The sequence below is a fragment of the Pipra filicauda genome, unplaced genomic scaffold, assembly GCF_003945595.2.
Source record: "Pipra filicauda isolate LSUMZ 115617 unplaced genomic scaffold, ASM394559v2 scaffold102_size2360937_pilon, whole genome shotgun sequence".
In the NCBI taxonomy this organism is placed as follows: Eukaryota; Metazoa; Chordata; class Aves; order Passeriformes; family Pipridae; genus Pipra; species Pipra filicauda.
In genome coordinates, this window is record NW_024103463.1 from 854,121 (window position 1) to 875,129 (window position 21,009).

A 21,009-nucleotide genomic window follows, 5' to 3' on the forward strand; every position below is an offset into this window, starting at 1 on the left:
CTGGACGGCGCGGGGCGGGGCATAGAGCGTGGGAGGGGCGGGTATGAGCGGGGCTTGGAGCGCGTCCCAAGGGGAGCGGGCGGGGCGGAGGGGCGGGGCTATAGTTTGAGGGGGCGTGACTGAGCGGCCAGGGCAGGGCGGGGCGGGGCCGAGGGGTAGGCGGGGCGATCGCCGTGGCCGGACGCCGATTGGCCGCGGCGCGCTCGTGCCGCCGGTTGCCAAGGCGCCGCGCGCGCGCGCGCGCGCCGGCCCCGCCCCCCCCGGGTACGTGCCCGCGCGGGGTCGCGCTCGCGCCGCGCCGCCCGCTCGGTGCGTCGGGGCCGCGGAGCCGGCGGGAGCGGGGCCGGGAGCGGGGCCGGGCCCGGCGTGCACGGTGAGAGCGGGGTCCGGGCGGGACCGCGGCCGGCCGGCCGGAGCGGGGCTGCGGCGGCACCTGCCGGACCGCCCTGCCCTTGGCGGCGGGGAGCGGGGGCCCGCGGCGCGGCCTGGGCAGAGGCGCGGCGGACCCGGGCCTGGAAGAGCGCGGGCGGCGGGGCGGCTCTCCCGGCGCGGCGCCGCCTCAGCCCCGACGCGCCCTCCGCGGCCTGCGGGGCCGGCCCCGCGCCGGGCCGCGCTCCCCCCGCGCCGCGTTCCCGCCGCCACCCCCCGGCCCCGGGTGGGCGCCGCGCCCGGGGGTGCCCGGCGGGCCCGGGCGGGAGGCGCAGCGGGCCGGGGCACCGAGCGGCCGGGCTGGGCCAGGCTGTGCCGGGCGAGCCGCGAGGTTCCGCCGGGAGCGGCCCCGGTGCTGGTGGCGGCGGTCGCCGGCCCTGGGTGTGACAATACCCGTGTGGGCGCCCCGGGCTGTCCCCGCTCACCGGGACTGGCGCCGTGGGAGCGCAGGTGGGTGTCCGGGGACCCGGCCGAGTTGGGAGTCCCTTGGGGACAGGTGGCGGTCCCGGGTAGTCCCTCGGCCCGGGCCCCGTGGGGCTCCGTCGGCCCCGCCGCTTCCCAGGGCTGACCTTGGCTCGGGGAGCCGGGAGCGTGGCTGTGCCGGGCGGGACACACCGGCAGGCAAACTTTATCTGCAGTCCGCGGGGCAGGTGACTAAAGGCCGCTTAATAATTCTGCCGCACCAAAAGGTGTGAATGCTGAATATTCCTCGTGGCCTCGCTGGCTCCTCGGAAGCAACAGGCTGCAAAGTGGCTCCAGCGCCCATCGAGTCAGCAGGCCTGGGTTTAGTGGGTTTTGCCACTGGTTTGAAGTTTGCAAACTTCCCGCGTGTGTTTTTGGAGTGTAACCATGTCTTTCTGCTCGGGGTGGGAAGGTGCAGGCAGGGGAATGGGAAGGTGCAGGGAGGGGGATGTGGGACCTGGCAGCAGCATTCACAGTTTCTCGCCGAGGTGCTATGTCTCCCTTTAGGCTCCTAGACATAGGAAAACGGTATGACATTGTTTACCTGTCCAAAGAGAAATTAAAGTCTTCTTTTTGCGTGAAAAAACCAAGAATTTGGCTATCTTCTCGCAGCCCCTCCTCTTGGGGTTCTTTCCACTGCTGTTACATGATGGACCACTAGCATCTCTTGCCTTGGGAATACTGTTCTTAACAAAACTTGTTATTTAACTTACTATATGGAGTGCTGTCTCTTCCCACTTCTAGCTTTACAGATTCCTTTCCTCGCTTTAGAAGTTTCTTAATTCCTAGGTTTCTTCACGCTGCTATACTGAGCATCCTAAACCACTTATTCATTCTTCCCAATGCTTGTCATTGCGCTCCTCTATCCTAAATATAGGGTAGTATGCCAACGGAAGGAGCTTGAGAGCAAGCTGAAGTGCTGGGAACACCACTGTTTACTCAGAGGAGTAATCAGAAGAGCCTGGCTGATTCCAGGTCGCACCGTCTCCTTGCTGCAGGAGTTTGCTCTCACTTCTCGGGGAGCTGGCACAAACGCTCCAATAACGAGGAGAGATGTTGCTGACAGCACAAACTGGCTTAGACATACCCGTTTCTCTAAGCATTATGTAAATATTAAGCACAAAATTGGGCTTAATCGTTGGTGTTAGGCCTGAAGAATCATCAAGAGCTATGGGGCTGATAATGGTAAAGGTGTTCTGCTCTTGCTGTGTGCCAGTGGTTTTTGTATAGGATTTCTTTTAACCTCAAGCACTTTTCTGCTTTTAGAAATGCTGGTGCTCATTGGTAACTTATCCAGTCTATTCTCCTTGTTTCTCACTGCCTGATATGCTGGGCTTGGCTGCTGTTGGAAGTGAAGGAGGACATGTGACAGGTAGAATGAGACCTTTTGCAGCTTCAGCCACGAAGGACACGGTCGGGGCTGGACCAACACTCTTGTCTTCCACGGGCGGCTGCTCTGGAGGAATTCTGGCCTGTCTCTCTGGCAGTGAGGGGGTAACATCAGAGGGAGCCCTGCTGCGTCCTGGCTTGTGTGACTGTGACTGCAGACAAACCTGAGAGGTGACTTGGGGCTTTGCGCTAAAGACCAGTGGTCCCGCTGGGGTCAGAGGGAGAAGAGGAACGTGTGGTTGCAGCAGCTGGGTCCTGGGGGATTTTTCATGCTTTAGTGTCTGCAGCACAGGTGTGAGGTGCAGTGTGTTGTCAGCCTGGCAGAGAAAGTGTAATGGTTCTGCCCTGGCAGGAGTGATGTTACTCAACAGCAGGAATGGTGTCTCTTTGCCTTTTCCATGTCCCTTGAAGAGATAACGAGAGAAATTGTCCTGGAGAGGTAGCAGGGTGCTGTGCCAGCCTGAGGAGGAACTCTGTCTAATGGAGTAAAAGAGTGTCTCGTTCTAGCGGTACCAGCTCTCTGAAAAATTTTGTTGGGATGATTTTGGGTGGTTTGTGCCTTTACTCCTGTTAGCTGGGGAATAGTACTGAGGATTTAAGTCTAGTGATGATTAATTCGAGTGAGGAAAATGCAAACGCTGAATTCTTCTTGGGCAAACAGGGGTCATGTAAATAAATGCCTCTGGCATTCTTTGTGGTGCTTGCACACTTTCTACCAATTACTTCTGGTCTCTTGCTGAATCAGTGGGAGGCTGTTGCTCCTTGAGCTCCGAGTACTTTGGTGGTGATTTGGGTGAAATACAAATAAACATAGTTGGATTGACCTAGAGTATCTGAGCTCTTGGTATGCTGAAAATGTTTGTTCTTAGGATGTTTGTGCAGTCTGGAGAGCTCTGTACCTTAAACCCGATTCGCAGAGGACCGCGAGCGTGTTGAAGCTGTGAAAAATAAAATATCAACCCAAGGACCCTGTGCTTTTAGGACCTGCTCTGTGAGATTGAGTAAGTTTGAGCAAACTACTAAGGGGCTGCTGGATGGAAAGTTAATATGTTAACCCATGTGAACACTCTAGGTAGGTGCATATCCTAGTGTGGTGCCTTTTTTCTATCTGTATGTCTCCCTGCACTTATCTATTGGCTTAAATTGTCTCTGGTTCAGCTTTTCTAGGATAAAATTTTAGCTTGCCAGCAGGAAAAATGGTTGTATATGTTTGATGCTACTGCTGTTTTTGTCAGTGCATCTTTTATGAGCATCTGAGCTGATATGGTGCAACAGTGTCTGAAGGAGATGATCTGAGTCCCCTGGCCAGGCAGGGCCACTCCCTTCCCTGTGCAGGGCCTGAGCCGATCACCTGGGGACCAGCACAAAGTTCCTTGGCTCTTGTGCCTGGTTCAGGAGCTGTTCTGGGTGACTGAGGAGGAGGAGACAGGGCAAGGTGAGTGGCATGGCTTTATTTGGAGTGCGGGGAGGCAGCGGGGGCACCCTGTTCTCCCAAATGCAATTTCCTGCTCAAGGTCACCTCAGCCCAGCAGTGCTGCTTTAGGAACCTGGATTGTTCCCAGAAGGAGCTTGTAAATACCCCAGCCAGGAGGAGCTTCAACAGCCCAGCAGTGCAGGGGCAGAGGAAGCAAGGCTCACCCTGGAGAAGGAAAAAGAGGTGGGTTAGCTCAGGGCGATGGTTGCCTCAGCCACTCTCATGTTTTGATGCTCTTAACAGGGCCCTTCTCTTTCCCTGCTTTCAGCTGTGCCCTCTCGCCTCCTCCCACACACCAGCTGTGGTGCTGAGCTAATGGACTGACCAACTGATCCTGCTAACTTGGCAGAAAGTTGGTCTTTCTTCTCAACTTTATTTTCATGGGCTTAGGAAAGTGTTCAGAAGGGGAGTTTGACCATCCTTGAAGGCAGGGAGGCCCTGGATCAGCAGAGCTCTCCCTTGGAATGATGCTCTTGGCCATAACAGATATTTTCTTCTTCAGGGTTGAGTTGTCCCCCCAGTTTCATTGTCCTGCAGGTATCCTTTAGGCCTGGAGGGTAATTCTTGGTGGGATTCAAAGTACTGTCAAACCTTGACATGCACAGAGTGAGGCTTGGAAATAGCAGTAAAACTTGTCCCAGCCCCGCAGCGTTCAGCTTTGTTTTGGGGTTTTCTTTAGAAAACCAGGTTCCCAGCCTCATCTGACCCATAAAGATGTATTTGAGTGACTGTTTCCACTAATGAGTTCTCTCTTGCCCTTTTCTTGTGTTGTGGTCTCACCACAGTGCTTTTACCATCACTGCAACCTTGAGTAAGGGTACGATGTGTCTTTCCTGCTGTGCTTTCTGAGAAGGGCTCAATTCACAGAGGGTTACGTGGGCAGCTTCTGAAATATTTTGGATACTGGCTCCCTGGAGCTTTCCAGCAAATTGGCTCAGGAGCCCCTTCCTGCAGTACTTGAAGGTGCAGGTGCTCCTTGTTATGGACCTGACAAGCGGCATTCCTGCCTTCCCTCCTCATTCCTGCCTTCCCTCCTCATTCCTGCCTTCCCTCCTCATTCCTGCCCTCCCTCCTTGGGGGTGAAAAAGTGCTTACGGAGAGGTTTCAGTTTACTCTTGTGCAGTTACAGGTGACACAAGTGCTGGACGTGTTGGTGCTGAATTCACTCGGGCTCTTCTTTTTTTTTTTTTTTTTTTTTGAACTAGATCGTGCATTTCAACTTCAGAAAGCTTAATCTTCTGTGAAGTGTGTTCCTTAAGGGTGGGGATTAGCATTTGGTAATTTTGATGAGGGTTTCTAGTAGGAGATACTGATCATTTTATATCAGTCCCAAGGGCTAGGGATTGATCTTTGGATGAGCTTGAGTAAGAAGAGGCTGGGTGATAGTTTGAACCAGCAGTTTTCCACTGGAGTGTTGAATTACAACAGGTGATGTGAAAGCCTTGTGCCACTGTCACAACTTCAGGTTGTGGTGTAGGGGCTCTCTGAGCTGGGGTGGCACTGCTTGATTCTTCCCTCCTGTGCAAGTTCAGCCCCCAAATGGACTCTTTCACGCTCATCAGGAAACACATCTCTTCCCAGAGCTTCCATGAGTCCCTGAAAGGATTTCCTTGCATGTGTGGCTTCTTTGGGACTTCTCAATTTCAGGGGAGAAGGGACTGAGATTCCTGTCCCTAGTTCTTGGTTATTTAGCAGTCCAAGATGCTGTTCAGATTCTCCTTTAATCAGGATGGAAATAGTTGCTGGGTTTTTCCAACAGGGCTTCTGTGCCTCTCCTACAAACTTTTTTTCTAAAGCAGCTCTTCAGTGCTGGTCTCTAGCTGGGAATTTCTAGGAAAAAGTTTCATCAGGTCTTCTCTAAGTGTTGCTGAAGTAATGTGCAGAAGTGTTAAGGTGTGATCTGTTATCTTTGTGTTGTGGCTCTTGGGATTCCTACAGGAAGGCCTTATATGGGTGTGGGCATCCAGGTGGGTAGAAAGAAGCATATTTGAGGTTGTAGTGATTCCCTGTTCGAGTCCCTCAGGCTTTCTGGTTAGATCTTGACCTCTGTGAGGCCTCTGTGCTGTAGGAGCTGATTCCTGCATGACAGACCATGCATGGTGTTTCCCCACCCCAAAGGAAATATTTCTAATGGAATTTTTATGATAGTGCCTGGGGCCTGAATTAGGGGATAAAAGGTGGTTATTCTAAAACCTTCTCTCAGTTCAACTTCACAGGATCCTCTTGGAAAGCTACACAGAATCAGTGTAGCTGTGTCTCTTTTTCTCTAAAAATCAGACTTCTGCCTCTACAGATGGCAGGTAAAGACTGTCCTGGAGATGAGGGTGGGACTGTGCTGGTTCAAAGAATCTTCCTCTAATATTTTTCCTAAAATTCAAAGCCCCCTTTGCCAATGTTCTCCCAAAACTCCTTGGCATCTTTCCTTTCTCTTGCACGCTGTACAGTAGCGCCTGCTTTAAGACATGTTGGAAAGTATAATTTCAGTAGTACTGGCATCAGCTGAACTTAATGGGTGCAAACAACTTGTATTATTGATTTATTAAATCTCACTTTGAGTTCATTGAAAGCTTCTGCTGTGTGGTGTTTGTGCACAGAGTAGCTGTAGCATGAGGTGTATAAGTGGTCCTGCAAGTTTTGGAGTGCGATCACAACACGTACCTGTCCATCCTGTGTGGAATAAAGCATCAGGAATAGGGCAGTCGGTCTTATTTTAATGGGTGTCCAGGTCAGATCAGGTGTTTTTCAGGCTGGGCACTAATGTTTTTGTTGGTGGCAGTAATACAGAATGATTGGACTAACTTTGTCATGTAATCTAACACAGAAGTCTGTGCCGTGGCACCTTACATGTTTGTATGGTATCAGTTCAGTTATCTAGAGTGAACTCTTTGGCCAAAATGTGAAACTTTGTGTTCCCTGCACAGGGAATTTTGTGTTTGCAGTGGTGTTTGTGGAGCCACTGCTTTATGTTTATCCATATGCCAGCAGCCTTGTGCTGATTGCTCTTTCAGGAAAGACTTCATCACATCTTAGAATAAAATTTTGTTTGTATATCAGAGGTCAGCCTTTAGGGAGGTAAGAAACTTGAACCCCTAAGAACAACAATTGTTAAGGATAAATACAAATCTCCCTTCAGAAATGTCCAGAGAAAGCTAAAGCAACATGTTGCATGCAAAACTCACGAACCCTTGGCACTAAACTGTAAAAAAAGTATAATAGGGCTTTGTAGCCTCATGAAAACTTTGCAGTCGAATCTAACATGAAAAAGGGCTTCGCTTGCTACTGGCAATGATGTAAAATTGTATATTGTGGAACTAAAGCCTTGAGAAGGCAGCGGTGCTCCCCTGTGCTGTAATGGTGATAAGGCAGGATAAAAGTTGTGTGCAGTTCTGTGTGCTGAACATGGCACAGGGAAGTACTCCGTGATTACCTCAGCTAATTCAGGCGTGAGAAGGTTTGCTCAAAGTCTTGATCAGAGAGCTCCTGCAGTCTAGAAGCACTACACAGCCTGTGATGTGGCTTCAGTCACCACCCTCCCTTCAAACCAGTGTCCCAGTGCTGGTATCACCGCAGTGCACGCCCATTATTCCTGGAAACTGGAATCCTGACCCTTGTCTTCCTTCTGTGCTGCTCCACCAAAGCTCCTCCAATGTCCTGGTCGTTGGGTCAAGTGGGAATGGTGCAAGTGCTGCTCTCCTCCACCTCCTGCTTCCCCTGCCCCAACAGTGGCGGGTCAGAGCCGGGACCTGCCGGGACAGGTAGGGCCGTGCATCTCTCGCTGGCGCCGCGGTGACTGGACGTGGCTGTGTGAGCTCAGCCTGGGCTGGCACTCAGCTGTTCCTGGCCCGTGGGTATCCCAAGGGAGAGGGGTCGTGGTGCTGTCCTGCCATCACAGGAAGAAGCTGTTTCCTGCAGACCTCTGCGCTGCATCCTGGTGCTGTGTGCTTTGCTCCAGCGTGACCCAGCTCGGCGGCCTCCAGCCTTTTTCTCTTCCCTGAATTGTGGGCTCCTAAAGCTTCCCCTGGAGGTGCATAACTTTGTATAGGGAACTTAATCCTGCAGCCTCCAGGTAAGCCTTTCTGCACTTTTTATGGATTTCTTACAGTCTGTTCACACGCTGGTTCAAAACCTTTGGCTTGATATGATGCTTCAGGAGATCGTTTGAGGCAGCTTCTCCCCTGTGCCACAAAGAAAGGCAGGGAACAGAGGAGGCAGTGAGGTTTAGGGTTTGATTTTTTTTCCTGAAGTTAAGATGAAATCGAGGTACTGCAGATAGGGGCAGTTCTGAAGGCACACCTTGGCCACACGTACCTGTGTTTTTATGATGAGTTGGTCAGCTCAGATCCTGCTGGAAAAGCAGTCCACCACCAGCATGAGGGAGAACGTGGAGAGCAAGGCTGGGTGCAGAGCTCTGCCCAGTGAGTGCCTTTTGGACTGGTGTAGTGTGTGGCGTGGTCACTCCAGCTGGGAGCCCAGCAAAAAGCTTCACGTGCTGAAGTCCTCATTTCTGGTCATATATGGGAATTGAGGCTGGCTAAGCTGACTCCCTAGGCAAGTGTTCAGGGTGAGATTCTTCTTTAAGCAGTGACTATGATTCTCAGTGAATTCTGTGCAGCTGACTCTAAGCCCTGTTTGGGACCAGCAGTCGTAGGCTGTGCCAACTGGAAAAGGTCAGCTGAAGCTTGGGGCTGCCTGGGCACATGGTGAGGTGTCTGGTTTGGAGCGAGGAAGAGCCACCCTCAGCTCCAGTAGCACGTGGCTCAGCTCTGCAGCCTGAACTGATCCAGGAGCAGACACCTTTGATTTCCTAGTGTCAGTATTTGCTCTGGTTCAAGGCAGACACAGGCATGTACAGAAACTTGTAAGCACGTGGGTCCACATCTCAAAAGAGCAGAAAAGCTCTCTGTTCCCCTCTGGGAGTGGAGAAAGAATCTTGATGGGAAATTTGATGTAAATCTACTGTAAGGACGTAGGCTTTTGAGAATCAGCTGAAGTAACTGAAGTGGCCAGTGTCTTCCTGCTTGGGCTTTGTGGCAGCAGCCAGCTGAACTGATTTGCAAAGCACTTTCAAAGGCAAACAGTTGTCCTATTTACCTCCTCTCCTCAGTGGAGAGGAATTACCTGTGTCAGCAGAGCTGGGAAGTTATTTTTTTCTTCAGGCTTGGTGGGGAGAAGTGTACATTTGTACTCTTCTGGGTGTAACTAGTTAAAGATCCTTCTGGAGCAGAAACACAGCAAAACATTGCAGCTCCCCATCTGGGTGGTGATCCTGAACGGAAGCACAGCCCCGTGGGGAGAACGGTGCTACATCAGGAGCTGATGCTGCCAAGCATAATGCTCCAGGTTTTTATCTTAGGCTGGTCTCCTGGACTCAAACAAGTTGTTGATGTGGAGGCTGTTGGTGCAGGAAAGAGGTCTTGCCATGGCATCTCGTTCCATTTGTGGTTGGCAGGGTTTCGAGCAGTCCCTCGCTTAGAAAAGTCACATGAGAAAAGCATTTCATGTATTTTTAGATGTCTTTTTAAGTGGCTTAGTGGCTGAAAAGCAACCTGCGTCAGGTCACTCGCCTGCTTGCTGCAGTTTGCCCAGAAGTGCTCAAGCAGACTATTAATGTGGAATAGATCCAGTCAGGAGACTGCTGCTGTAAGGGAGTTGTGCTGCCTGCTACCAGGATGCAGCTGGCTGTGGGAGGTGGCCCTCGCTCTCAGTATGTGCTGCTTGGGTGCTGGTTAGGACAATAGTGGGAAATGAATGGGAGAAGTCCAGCTAAAGTCAGTTTAATTTCTTTTTCTCTCTATCTTTGGAATTGTTTGGGTTTTCCTTGGTGTCTTTGTGCAGTGCTCTTGCAAGGACAGCAGGGTCCAAGCTTGGTGTACTCAGCTTCTCGGTTGGTTTGAGCTGGTGCTGCTGGAAGGAAGAAGAGGTCCTACCTTTTCCTTGTGGTGGTGTACGGGAAAAGAGAAGTGGTCCTGCAGACCCTGCATCCAGCCAGGAAGCTGAGCCAGATGCAAACTGGCCTCTTGTTTGTCTTGCTGCGTTCCTTTAATGTGTGTCAGTTCCCGCATCCACTTTTCTGTGCAGCTGTAACACCTGTACCAGCACAAAGAGAAGAGAGGAGTGGGATGGGAGAGGTGGAAATGCTTCCTTGGGAAGTAACACCAGCTTAAAATGACCATGAAGCTGGCTGTGATGCTGCTGTGGATCTTCAAGCAGGGCAGGGAACATCTGGCCAGCGAGGAAGAGTCAGGAAGAAGGTTCAGCCATTCCTTTCTCTACAGAATTTTGAGTTACCAAGTCTTTGCCAACGTTGAGGAATGAGTGCTGCTCACGGGCTCTGTGTTGCATGATCCCTTGAGATCTTCATAGGCCACTGAATAGGAGGAAAAGTGCCTCAGTGTAGGAAGGAAGCATGATGCACTGCATTAGAGGGTGGAAGTGTGATCCAACATCCTGGGTTGCACATACAGGTGAGACTATTGGCATGTCAGTTGTTTGGTGACTGAGCTGCTGCTGTTGTTGGGACGGACTAGGACATATAATATTCAGCAAGAAAGTTTATTGGAAAGAATAAGGAAGCAGCAGCAGCCACGAGCTGCGATTTACAGCCTCTTAAATACAGTTCTTTTTGTACACGTATATCACACAGATAGGTCAGCTTGAATACACAAACTACAATTCTCACAGCTAATAGGTAGATTTTAGCTGGACTTTCTCTGGACTTTCTCAGTCCTACTTTCTCACAACATTTCTGTGCACCTGTCCCTGTTTTCCTTTGATGTTTATATTTTTCTCAGTCACTCTGTTCAAAACAAGTCCTCGTTCTCATGAGACAGTGTTCCCCGTTCCCACGGGACAGCTCTCTCCTGCTGCTCCTCTGCTCTCTCAGGATGCATCAGTACGTTGTCAGGACCAGGGCCTCCATTCTCAGCCGGTTTCTTGTTCTATACCAGGGGTCCCGGCCCAGCCGAGATTCCCCACAAGCTGCCATACTAGTGCCTACCAGGTAAGAATAAGAAAATTTTTTTCCAGGAGTCCTGCCCTTTCAGAATTAGCTGAAAGAATGCGAAGCGATGGCAGGCGAGGAGAGCAGGGGACTTGAGAGAAGCTTCCTCTGAAAGCAGCAGCATTTATGTACCAGTAGCACAAAATATTAATGTAAATAAGACAAGCTGTGATTTTTACCTTGAAGCATCTGGTGAGGTGACCCTTCAGTGACAGTGTGTAGGCAGGTGGGACAAGAGGGCTGGAAAGCTGCAGATCGCTCTCCTTGTTCTCTGAAATGGTTTTGACCATAAATGATGAAAGTCTGTGTATAACAAGAGGGGGAGGCAGCCAGATAATGTAAAATCTGGGAAAGGTGCATTTTTTTTTCCTCATTTATTTACTAGGGTGCTTAATAATGGGAAGGAGTAGCTGGAGCGGGACGATGGCTTTCCCATCTCTTGAAGTCTTTGACTCAAGGCATGGTGCAAGATTGACTTTAATGAAGAGGTGGAGACCTGTGTAACAGATCCCATTGGCCTTTAACATGATGTGGGCATGGTAAAGGACATAATCTGAAGTAAAAATGTAGAGCTTTTTTATGTGACCAACTAAACTAAATCAGTATTTAGCAGGCAAATTAGTTTTTCTTGTCCCTGTCACTTCAAATGAGTGTGGCTGTGTTAAGAGCTCTTCTGAGATGTCTCTGTGTCTCACCCAAAGCCCCAAATTGCTGCTTAATTTATGCCTCCTCAATTTGAGCCCAGCTTTATGCAGATGAATCCTAGGAGCGTGGTGGTTGTAGGTGGGTATGGCTGGTGAAGGTGGTCTCTGGGGGGTCCCACAACCAGTGCCTTACCTTGTGCTGTCTGGGGCGGGTTGGACCCAGTGTGTGCTCCTGGGCAGCAGCAGATGGACGGCTCCATGTGCCACTGGCACCACTGCCTTGTAGGGAGATGTGCTGGCTGTTTCTGGGAAGGCTCCTGGGGCCGGTGGCTCCTGCGAGCCTGGCCCGCGGGGCTGGGGACAGGCACGCCTGGCCTTTTCCCTGGGTGCCTTTTAGTGCCTGTATAAATACCAGCACGCTTCAGATGCATTGCAGATTCTCCTCTGGCCCTTTTTTAAGCCTAAGTCATAAATAGGTTGGCCCTTGCTTGTGGGTCCAGAGGAGCTGTCATTATAAATGATGTAATGATTAAACTCAGTGTCGTGATGGCTTTCCTGCTGTGCTGCTCTCTTGTTTTTCTGTTCTTTTCAGGCCTGAGCATCACAGGTGCCAGGTGAGATACATTTAGGCCCTGGAAAAAAGTTAATTTAGCAGAACTTGCTATGAAATGGTGTTTCTTATGGTGAGCCAGACCAGCCACAATCTCTCTTCTCCTTTTGATGCAGATTGTGCTTGCTCCGCTTCCTGGGGAGCCCGTCCCAGCTGCAGCACAGCTTTGCACTAGATTTTACAGTTAGTGTAATTTAAAAAGTATCCAGCCAAGAAAGAGCACAAGATGTAATTCCAGTGACGTTTGTGGATTTTTTTTTATTTGGGTTTTTTTTTTTCTCCAGAAGGACAGTAGTTTCTATTAAAGGGAATTGGCAGTGCCTGGCCTTTAGCCCTGGGCGGGAGATGAGCTTTGAGGGTTCATGCCTTCTGTGCGGGGCCAAGGTGGTTTTCTGAACTCTTCAAACAGTGCAGAGCTCAAATCAAGACAATCCTTGCACAGCTGATATTTTTGTAGTTAACCTGTGAAGCTTTTGTGTATGAAGCAGAGGTCCTGGGAAGGTATGAGAAACAAGCTATTTTTACTCCATCACAAACAGGACTTGGCATGTTTATTTTAGACTCTGGAGCTGCTCAGGACACTGTGGGGGTTTTTTATAGGCGTCTACTGTTACTGTCAGATTAAAAAATCAACTTGAACTCTGGAAAACACAGGAAAATAGGGTGTCCTGGAGTACTTGGCTCCAGTGAGGCTCCGAGGAAGCTGCAGGGAGGAGTTGGTGGCGAGGAGTTGGTGGCGTTGCCTGTGTCATGCAGAATGGCAGTCTCAGGGTCTCCTGCATATCAGAGAAGTCCCTTCTGAGCTACCAGCTGTCCATGGACTACGTGCCCTTCTGTTGCATCAACTGCCCTGCAGAGTAATGGTTTCCTTGCTGGTGTCCTAACTGGATCTTCAAAAAGTTCACAGCTGAATAACTTGAGGAGCTCTGGGAGGCGAGTGCAGAGCTTGGCCATGGGGCGAGCGATGCTGCAGCAGGTCATTTGTGCCTCTTGCTCCACAGAAGGTTTGAGTTGCCAGGTCACCAGCATAGCTTTGAATAATTTTTTTTTTATTTTTTTTTTTTTTTTTTTTGCTGCAGACAAGTTCACCAGGCAGCAGGAGGGGAAATTAATGAGACCAGCTCATTTTCCTCCTGTCACTGGAATCTGAAAGGGGAAGGATTTAGGTCAGTCCCGCTCAAAGAGTGGGAGGACGCGTGGAAGGCCCCATCCTTCCTGGCCAGCTCTCTGCTCTTGCTGACGTGGTGTGGTTGAGGAGTGTCCCTTTAATTGCAGGTGTGCTTTACACAGGCACTTCCAACGTCTAAGCTCTTTATCCCAAATTATTATTAGAAGTTATTAAAAGCGTGGCCAGTGGTGTGTTCACGCTGTGGCGGTGGCATGCACAGTTTTTGGTGGTGGGTCAGTGTTGTGCAGACGTGTAACACAAGCCCAGATTGCCTCTGCCCACGCAGGCTTTACCTCTCCGACAAGGAGCTTGGTCAGCATCCAGCCCCAACCCCCGGGCCAGGGGATCCTACTGAGCCCCAGGCTGATCCAACCCCTTTGGGGTGCCGGCTGGAGCCGCAGCTGATTCTGAAGCAACACTCTACTGAGAAGCTCGTTGAGTTATTGACTGTTTAATTGATTCGCTAATAAACAGCACTGGTACTAATTTCCAGTTAGAGCTTTTTGCACACTTAGGATTCTAAAGCTTGTAATTACTCCTGCTAAATCTGACAAATGGCACCGCTGCTGAATGGCAAATCTCTCACCCTTCCCCCCTGTGCCACTTCGTGGTAGGGTGCGAGTCCGCCCTGGTTTGCCCTCTCACAGCAAGTCTTTTGGACACAGACCAGGGGGAGAGTCCAGTGGGTTGTCCTGGGGGATTCAGTCGGTATGTTGGGGTCATGGCTGTCCCTAACAGCCCCTGCTCCTACCGGAAGAAGGTTCACTCTCCTTTTTTCTTTATATTGCACCTTATTCTCTATTTTTTTTCTCTCTTTCAAGACCCATCTCTTCTTTGCTCCAGTCTCTCCTTTTCTCTCCCAGACTCCCAGGTTACAGCTCCTTCTGCTCGTCGTTTTCAACTCCGCTATATCCGTACCCAAATCTGGCATTCCTGGTACACAGGCAGTCTCAGCCTTACCTGACTGTACCACTGCTATGGTCACTTCAGTACAGGTGGCCTCACAAGTCCCCACACCCCAAATCTCCCCTGCAATTGCATGGTATGTGTTGAGTACACTACCAGACAAAACCCCCTGAGACAAATCACTCTACTTTAGCCTCGATTCCTCTGCCCGTGTCCAATTAAGCAGTTTCTTAGGTGCAGTCTGCATACCACTGCAAGAAATTAACATTTTTCACAGTTTTTAGGTTTACCTGGCATCCTTACCTTGGAGCTGCTGGAACCACTGCTGTGGCTCCCTGCGGAGGTCCCAGCTCCACCAGGACCTCCTGCTTACAGCTGTCCCTGAAGAATTTATAGCCTAAGCTGTAAAGGATGGAAAAGGAGATAGAGGGGTCATGTAGCCCCATTCCTGCTGAACAGTCACGGAGCTCCTCCAAGCTGATTTAGCTGATAGCGGTGAGGAACGCTGGCAGGCAGGTACCTGCCCCAGGTACCCACCCCTGCAGGCATGTCTTCACTGATGGAGATGACTGCAGTACCTCAGGGTGATGAGCAGGAGGGTTTTGTGGTGAGGACTGGGCTTTCAGCTTGGTTGTTATCTGTTTGGTTGACTTAAGTCTGGCTTTCATAAATAAGTAAGGCAGCCAGGCTCGGAGTGTCTGGTCTATTCTCCAAAGAAAACACATGCTTGGCCACAGTGCTGTGTGTTTTGGATTAAGCAGGCCTGAATTTATTTGTGAATATTAATATCTGTGTACTGTAAAGCAGTGGTGGAAATCTGTGCTCTGAAAGTTAAGCTGTGTTCTGTGGGTATCTGGTGCTCAAGGATCTGTATCCCTGATGGGATGGAAGCTGGGGGTGCAGGATCAGCCCTCATCAGCCATACCCTGCCATTTGCTAATGCTTTAAACCTTCCAAAAGCTTGATTGCTGTGTCTGGGTTTTCCCTTTTGCAAGAGGGCTGGATATCCCTATGAATGCAGCATGATTGGGTTGAAGTGTGTGGGTCAACAGGATACCCAGGTTAGGACTCAGGATGATCCATGTTCTCTGTGCACGCTGCTTTGCCATGTCTGTAGAGGAGCAGGGCCTTTGGGGAGCTTTGGCATGTCTGCAGTGTAGTTGGCTTGTTACGTGCAGTACTTGTGTCCTGGCAGCCCTGAGCTCTGCTCAAACAGAGCTCCCAGAAATCGCTGCCAGTGGGACGTACTGTGGCTTTGTCAATGACAAAAATACCTAGTTCTTGAGAGAGTTACTTTGCATGCAGAGTTACTGATGTATTTTCTTTTGCTTGTTTGCCTGTAAAAGAGGGGGAAAAAACCCATAGATTTTAAAATAAACCCATTGTTGTTGGGTTGTGAATAAAGGTGTGTTAATCCACAGGGCTTGATGTATCGGTAGAGACCTGATGTTATAATACAGAATAAATGTGTTTGTAGGAAAGCACCTGAAAAAAACCCCATGCCCTAGGTAACACGGCACAGCTTTAAAAATCAGCAGCAATTTTGGCTGGAAGCCTGCAGGTCTGAAATGGGAAGCATTGCACTGCGCTTGAGTAATATAATGAATTTTCATACAAAGTGACTTAAAATACTTATTTATAGAAGATATACTCAGGGACTGGAATGCAACTACACTAACACTTAAAATACTCCTGGAAGAGTTGTATGGCTGATTGGTGTGGTTTTTTTTTCCCAAACTCATATTTTCAGCTCTTCCAAACGTTTCCATAGGTGTTTTGGACAGCTTTTTCCTGGCGTGCTGCACCCCTGGGCTGCTGCTGGCAGATTGGGAGAACCAGCATTCCAAGAGGGCTCTGTGCTGAGTGTGTGTGTGTGTGCCCCGGAAACCTGCTGCTCTTGCCTGGCAGTCCCAGAGCAGGATGCTGGGGGGAGGCTGTGATCCCCTTCCCCACCTGGCCTGGGTCCCTTACCCCAGGACAGGTGCAGCTGTGCATTTACCCTTTGTTGCCAGAGGAATTCAGCCCTTCTGCCAAATGCCTCCTTCTTCCTTTCCTGGGATGATCCCGCCTGTCCCCCTGTGAAACAACCCTTTCCAGAGTCCTCGCTGCCACGGGCTCTCCTCCCATGGCTTGGGGTGACCACACACACACACTTGTCCTCCTCATGCACTCTGAGCAATCTGCTTTATTTCTTTTGTTTCCCATGTTTGCTGCACTGGCTTCACCCTGGCTTTTCCCATCCTCCTGGTTTCTTCAAAACTGGGAACATGTCAGGTGCATTTTTATCAACAGAAAATCCCTAAGGGCAACTCTTAAATAATCCTCTCCAGGAAGAGGAAGCCAGAAAGGTTGGGGGAGAGTGTCTATAACCACCTTATCGCTCGCAGCCTCGAGACCTGGCAGGGGTTGAAATCGATGTGTGTGTTGCTCCTACAGAATAAACAGCCTTGGGAGGACTTTGGCAAGCAGAGCTGGAGCTGTCTTTCCAAGGCCCTGGTATAGTTTGCTTTCTGGGACAAAGACTACTTAGACATCTGGATTGCATTGGGGATTTTAGGGGAAAGATAAATTATTAGTTTGCTGTGAATGGAGAATGACTCTGATTGCTTTGTAAGCATGCTTTCACCAGCTCGCTGCTGCACGGGCTGAATCCACGTTCTCCTGCTTCAGAAAGAGAAACAGCAACTGTGGAGCTGTTTGCCATGTCCTGGGAAAGGGGGGGGCTGAGCAGACCTTTCTCGACCTTCTGGTGTGCTGAGAAAACATGCTCATTTTATGGGCAGTTAATTTATAGAAAGTTCCTGTTTAAATTTCCTCCAAGGGCTGTAAAACCGGAGGACAGCTGCACGCATTAGCTGGCTAATCAAACACTGCTCACCCCTGGCTTGCCCTCCCCTTCCCCTCACCACCACTAACTTTGGGCTCCCTCCTAGGAGTGAGTGTGGCAGCTTTGGGAAATACCCTCAAAAACTGTCTGGGAAGCTGCTCTGCAAAGGTGTGGCTGATGCTCCCGAGGTTTGGGGTGTCCTTGCTGAGCCACAGGGCTGGGCTCTTCCTCAGAAGTGTCTGGGATCAGTCAGGTTTTCTATTGTGTTCTCCCTGCTTTATAAAGGCTCTGCTGTGCTCTCTGCCCTAAGGAGTGGTGCTGCCTGCCATGGAAATAATCACCCTGGGCTGAAAATAAAAACCTGGTTCGCATTTTGCTTCTCTTCCAGGCGTGGGGAAAACTGTGTTTGTTTCCTGCTGCCTCCTCCCTCCTTTCCCCAAAGACTGCAAATGAGTAAAACCTCATAGATTTGTTTGCAGTTGTGTGTGAGTTCATTTTTTGGTGAAAGGAAATCGCTTTAGGTGGGTGCTGGGGCACCCGAGCTCCAGAAGCCTGTCTGCCTTGGCTCCCTGCGGCAACCAGCCTGGTAGGATTTCAGTACGGGTATGCGCTCTAATAAATTTGATCCTAATAGCTAATTTTGATCTAGTTTGACAGAGGGGTTGGAAACTTAGACAGTGAACTCCTGAGAGCTCCTCAAAGCTGCTTTTTCCTCTTCTGGCAACAAGCAGGTTCATGTTCCACCCTCTGCTATAATTGTGCTGGTTAGTTTTCCATCACTATAATGATGAAAAGGAGGAACTTCCAGCCCATGACCAGGGCTGAAAAACAGAACTACACTTCTGCTCCTGCCCTTCCAGCAATATCTGCTGTTGCTCTGAACAGCTGTCCTGCCTGCTCTTCCAGCTGCCTGTGCTCATCAGCTGCGGGAAAGGCAGCGGAGCCATCACCGTTTTGGAGAAGCTGCTGAGTGTTTTCACCCTCACCTCCCTTGTGTTCTAGGGGACGGTTGACCAGTGCAGAAAATTACTTCGACTGAGTGGCTGGAGGCTGTAGAGAATTTTCTGGAGCCCTTTGCTTTATCTGCCAAGAATTTAATAGAGGTATGATGGCAGGAATGAGCAAAGGTGAGCACATAACACCCGTTAAAAGTTCCTGAACCTGCAAGGGCTCCTGCAGTAAACCCCTTCAGCAGATTCCCCGATGTGATGCAAGAAAACTGCTGTGCTCAGGGCCTGATATCTCTTAATTTTGTTTAAGCTGGGGCCTGTTTCCCTTCCTTTAAATCTCCTCTGCAGCAGTTGGGGAAAAAATGCTGCAGAAAGAAATGCCAGGAATGTGAACAGCAGGTGGGGACTGGCAGATGTACTTATCAATCACGACAGGCTGACGAGTGGTTTATTCCTCTAAAGAGCTACTGTTTGCCTCCGGCTTGGTTTACTCTTGTCCTCTGCAACTCCCTCCAGCCTCTACCGGGGTTCAAGACAAGAGCAGGGTAGTTTTCCCAATTTTCTGGAGCATGGCATGCTCTGTGCAGGACTCCTTGCTCCAGGAGGCCAAAAGAAGGGGGAAGAAGGCAGAGGCAGACCCTAGAGATCATGCTAGAAGGGTTGCAGCAGCACACCTCATCAATAATGTGCCGTATCTCAGGGATGGGCTTTGGGAAATCTTGCTTCCATGGTGCCCAAACAGAAGGCAGACTCGATTAGTTAATTGAATTTGCTGCACTGTTGCTTTTCAAAACATGACTTCATATCTCCAGAGGAGTCTGGAGTTATTTCTGTGGACAAAACCCTATTGTCAGGTGGTGATACTTTGAGAAGATCACGAGTGAAAAGACTGTGCAGCTCTGGATTGCAGATGTGCACCTGTGGAAAGGGGGAGCAGGCTCCTCTGGTCTTCAGGGGGGTCAAAGAGATTCAGCTATGGTTTGCTGTGACTGCCTGTTTTTTTGAGCACCTTGCACTTCATATGGAAATGCTGTTCTGTAGCAGGACAACCCGATTTACATGAAATAACAGGCTGAATGGTGAAAAGGCTTTATCTGTTGATCTCTAAGCAGCTTTCCGGGTGTGTTGGCAGTGTGTGTTACAAGCAGAGCAAACCTGCCTCAGGAACTACATTATGGATGCTTTTCCCTCTAAGCTTTAGTTCCCACTGCTGTGCTTGTGTTGGAAAAGTTGTGTTATCCCTGTGCTTCTGATCCACTCCAGTTCTGTGCACTGGTTCTTGGAAAGCCCAGAAGAAGATACAGGCTTGTAAGTGATGTTATTAGACCTCTCCTTCGATGGCTTGCAGGGTATTTTGCCTGGCTACTTCAGCTGGTGTGGATAATGTTGTCTGCAGTGCTCTGGGGCACCCATCTCCAGTTCTCAGTGCTTTACCTTAGTAGGGACGCTGCTGATGTAGATAGTTGATATCTTTAAGAAAATTGAAGGCACTGCCCCGAGCCCTCTTTCCAGTTTTTCTTCAGATTGTTTCTTGATTTTGTGAAAGAGCAGTGGAAGAAAGGAGTAGTTTTCCCAAGGAAGGAGCGCAGTGAGCATAAGGGAGCAGACACTGCCACAGCACAAAATAAAGGTCTCGGGAACATTCCTTTTTGCAGCAGCAAAACGCTCTTTTCAAACTCTGCTCAGAGGGCACCACCTTGGCTAACCGGGGCTTGTGTTTGGAGGTGCTGCCTTCATGTTTTAAAGCAGTTTGGAGTCTGGAGCAAAGGCAGCAGTTGAGGCAGGGATGGTAATCGCAGTGCCATTTGCATTGCTACCTGACTGCGTTCTGCCTAGCACCTTGTCCTGGCCTGTGGGCTCCGGCGTCCTGGCTGCTCCCTCTGCCCTGTCCGACTCCACAGTCCTGCCCAGCTCCCAGCGGGAAGTGGGTCAGCTGGTGAGTAATGTTCCCATGGAGCTGCCTGCAAGGGGAGTTATCAGGTGGAGGCTGTGCCGGAGCAGGGCATAGCAGCAGCAGCAGCCAGGGAACATGCACGTCCAGATGCCGTGAGCCCCACAGCACATTCCCAAGGAGTCACCTCCCAGTTGCCGTGATTTGGCCGGAGCTCCCTCTTGCAGGACTTCCCCAAATTAACTCCCATTTGGAGTGGATCCAGGCTCAAACTTTAGCTACCGGGGAAGTTTTGCCTCCGCAGGGCTGCGTGGGGCAGCATGAGTGTCTGGGTGACACCGGTCACACCACGGTGAGTGTCTGGGTGACACCAGTCACACCACCTGCCGCAGAGACTGTCTGACGCTGCAGTCGAGTTTTAACTCCTGAACTGAACTGCTCGCACTGGAATTTCCCATGCCGAATTTCCCATGCTGTGTCCCTGCCTCAGGCTTAGTTTCAGCTTTTCAGCAAAAGCAGTTCAGCCATTTCCAAGAGTTAAAGGGTTTTTAAAAAGCTTTAGGTTGTCAGTATTTAAAAACCAAGCGGCCCCTAACTGCTTGCATTGAGAGATGCCTGGGACTGGCACAAAGGCTGGATGGAAGGCTGGCAGCCTCGGGCTCTGCTTGCAAAGGATGTGCCATCTCCTCTCCCCCAGCAAGATGTCCTGTATCTTATGGATCTTATCAGGTTACAGGCGTCTGAAAGGCTCCCAGTTCACCAGTGCTTTGTAGACTGGTTTTCACTGATCCTGTCCATCCAGGACCTCCTCCACTCCGGGGCCGGAGGGGCTGAATCATTGCTGGGGGTGGGAGGGGGTTGCTGCCACTGCCACCATTGCAGTGCTGGGAGCAGGATTTAGTCTCTCCTGGGCTGCTTGCTGACAGCCATGGAAGGGTGATGGGCTTGCCTGTCTCTAAGGCAGAGAGAACAAGCTGGAGTAGGTGTGGAGAAAAGGAGGGAACTGTGGTGCTTGCTGTGACCAGCTCTCAAACAACCTTAATTCTCAGGTATTCTGACTTTTATAGCTCATTATTTGCAACCTTGAGGTTTTAGGTGTTGCCTGTGTGACCAAGAGCAGCATCGTATACTGTTGGGGGGGGGGGGGCTGAGGCTCAGCCTACAGCAATGAGCAAAGTTCCTGGTTGAGGTCTTGAGGAATAACTGAGGGGCAGTGGGCAGTCTGGCTGCTGCTGCCCTGCAGTGGCAGGCATCGCTGT

The 21,009-nt window shown here is 50.4% G+C and overlaps 1 protein-coding gene across 1 annotated transcript in view; it reads left to right on the plus strand.

Annotated features, from left to right (window-relative positions):
* The first annotated feature begins 861 nt into the window (after positions 1 to 861).
* DAG1 (dystroglycan 1) overlaps positions 862 to 21,009 on the plus strand; it is a 49,328-nt gene continuing 29,180 nt past the window's right edge. The window contains exon 1 of the mRNA XM_027733113.2: positions 862 to 879. The gene's annotated coding sequence lies outside the window, so the exon portion shown is untranslated. The remainder of the gene's footprint in view (positions 880 to 21,009) is intronic.